Source organism: Felis catus, chromosome C1, assembly GCF_018350175.1.
Source record: "Felis catus isolate Fca126 chromosome C1, F.catus_Fca126_mat1.0, whole genome shotgun sequence".
NCBI classification, from domain to species: domain Eukaryota; kingdom Metazoa; phylum Chordata; class Mammalia; order Carnivora; family Felidae; genus Felis; species Felis catus.
The window spans coordinates 94,053,170-94,056,400 of NC_058375.1; positions in this window are offsets into that span (position 1 = coordinate 94,053,170).

Consider the following 3,231-nt stretch of genomic DNA (forward strand, 5'->3'; position numbering starts at 1 on the left):
GTATCTGTGCCTTATTTGACCTGTGGTTCCACATGCCTTGGATGTGCATGCACCGTGACGGTTTCGTAGGTACGAACGCACACTCAGGCCCAGTCACTTCGGTTGGTAGTACAGAGTGTGAGGAAAAAATGGAGGCGTCCTTAAGGAGGAAAAAGTGTTTGCCTTTAGTTCCTGCGTTATCCTGTACAGGGGCTCCTGAGCTTTGGAAGCTGTTCCCAGTACAGGAGAACAACTCCCCTGTTTGCAGCAGGAGACTTCGGTGCACAGTGACAACGCTGGAGTTCAAGAGGAAGCCAGCAGTGCTGCACCGTGGGCTTCAGACGCCATTGTCGTTTGCCAGTTTTAAACTTAACTAGTTGCAGACGAAGACCACCTTGAAATGCAGGCTTGTTGGGCTTGTTTTGAATTTTAACCTCGGATGGAAGAGCCCTAGTGCTGTCTGTCTCCATGCGGGATGATGCTTACTTAGGCAACAGGTGATTATCAACAAAGGATGCCACGGTTATACTCTGCAAGGTGGTGTTCCAGTGGCAAACAGCTGTGTAAACTCTTGTAAACAGGTAAGAGGGTTTTTAGAGGTCAAAAATGCATTTGATGAATAGGGTGAGGGCTTTGGCTGGTTGGGGTATTGTTTCTCTGATTGCAAGTCTTTAGGCACTCTGCTGCCTTTACTAGCTCTCTCCCCTCGCCCAAGTGTGTTGTGTTTGCAAAATCCCAGGGGGAGCTTTTGTGCTACTTGGTGTGTGTGTGTGTGTGTGTGTATTTTTTTTCTTAATTTGCATTTGAAAAAAATTTTTCATGTGGGAGCCAAAATAGTAAAATCCTGGTTATGGATTTGGGATGGGATTTACAGCCTTGATGTCCTTTAAAGTTTTGACGTTTTCTATTAACCACGGCCTTCACCCTTTGTGGTGATTTCATGGTACTGGGAGAACTTAACTGCTATAAAATGTTGCCATTACAAACACTGATTCTAAACCTCCAGGTCAGCATAGAGGGAGAGAGAGAGAGAGTGAGTGCGTGCGCCCGAGAGAAGAAAAGTACCATCAGACTGGAATGATAGATATTTTAGCCAAAATGCTTAGTTTTTTCCTTGTCTTCCAATGAGATTAAATTATAAAAATAACTACAGTTTGTGGGAAGTGACTAGGCGATGTTATGAGAAATCCAGCTTTTGTCTGCTCTTCCCATTTTCATTGTCCATTTAGTCCTACCAGCCTTTCGAGCCCTTCCAGTCTCTCACGCCCCCAACATTAATCAAGTGTCAGGCTTTGGCAACTTAACACGAGCATGACTTTTAATGTATAATACAACTAGGTTTCCTTTATTTTAAGTGGTGTTGAAATTTCGAATAGGATTTTGCTCTTCACGAAATTCTTGTTTTCTCTTTCCAAAGGGGAAAAGTGAAGTACAGTGGGTGTTTGTTTTTGTTTTTCAGTTTCTCAGTGTGTCATTTACAACATTTGCTTATGAGTTGGCTGTCATCTAAAGCTTTGCTAAATAGTCCCACCTATATTTCTTCAGATGTTTTATACCTGTCGAAAATGTCAATTTCCAGTGTATTTTCTTCCTCTGGCTAGTCCACGCTGAAAGCCCATTAAGTAGTTTTTCCAACTAGCAAACAAGTATTTTAAGTCACTGTAATGGTTTAAGGAAGATTATGTTAATACTCTTTCTGCATGTTTGGTTATCTTTCTAAGGTCTTGGGTTTCATCTCAAGAACAAGAAGAAATGTTACAAATAGAACATTTGTTTATTTGTATATGAGATCATATCATGCAAAATGGGAAGGTACACAGCATGACAATCTTTTGAAACTACGCATGAAATCATTTTGTTTCTAGCTGCACCGTGAACGAAAAATTATTAATTAGGCTGAGTGTTAGATCTAGAGTTCTGGTTTTATAAATTGAGACCTGCCCTTTTGAATTATTTGTGTGCTTTTCCAGTGTCTTCCATATGGTCTAAATTTAGGATTCTACTGTAAAGGAAATAATTCCAGTAACACCTCTGAATTGACTTGTGCTCGTTTTGAAAAGCCTGGCTGTATTAAAATTGAAAATAGGGAGTACTGTGACTTTAGTAATAACAACTTAGGTTTTATAAAGTGCCACTTCTGTAGCTTAAGTGACATTACTGTTTACAGGCTGTTTATCTGAGGTGGTAAATTTAATGCTTATGGCTCGTGGCAGCATCTAGTTTTCTTTTTCCAATAGGATATCTGATTATGGCTTATCTGACCACTACCTCCATCTCCCTCCCATTCCAGTTTCCTCTCCTTAAGCAATTCGTTGTATAACAGAATTCCTCCAAACCTCAGACAAGATTGTCCTTAGCAGCCAAGAAAAGATTTTGACCTTGAGGTCAAATTACTTAACATGCTTCTTCTACTCAAATGCTTAGAATTAAGCATTCAAGTAGAGTTTCTGTATAATCATTTGAATGCTGACTGCATATTAACAAGTAAAGTGCTGAGCATATAGATGAAAGTATCAAATAGTCTCTACCTGTGTTAGCAGCTTATACTGTAATTACAATATAAAAACAAGTAAATGGTGAAATATCAGGGGAGAAGTTCACAGTTTAAGACAATTACAGAAGAGCTGTCACAGGCCAGTATTTGATTAATTGCCAGTGGATTTTTATAGGAGATAAGGGTGTATGGATGAGCACATGAACAGGTTACTTGAAGCTGCGATCGTGAAGAAAAACTTTACAAAATAATTTTGTTAGTTGGAGAAGGATGTGGCATGGTGAGGGAGGTAGGGCTTGAGATGTCAGGCAGACAAGCATGAATACTGTAACAGCTGGTTGATCACTGGAAAAGTTGAGCAGGCTGAAGCCTGGGCAACTTGTAAAATGGTTGGAACAACAGAAATAGGGAATCCTGAAACGCAAGGCAGTTTGAGCAAGGTGGGAAGTGAGGACGCATAATCAGGTTGAGGCATGTTGACAGAAAGTGACGGTACTAATAATAGCAGTCATTTGTTAAATACCCACTTTAAGCCAAACATTCTGCCAGGTCCTGTGCACACATTGTCTCCTGTAAGTCTCACCACAGACCATACTCTGACAGCTAGTGGTTGATGGAGCCAGGGTTCTAGCCAGGCCTTGGTCCCAGCTAGGGTTCTTGGTCGCCGTCTTGCCATACCTGCCTTGCTACTTTTTTCTGGAGGCTGGGATGGGTAAAGCTGCAAACTTGAGAAGATGTCTGGGCGGGTTTCAAACTGT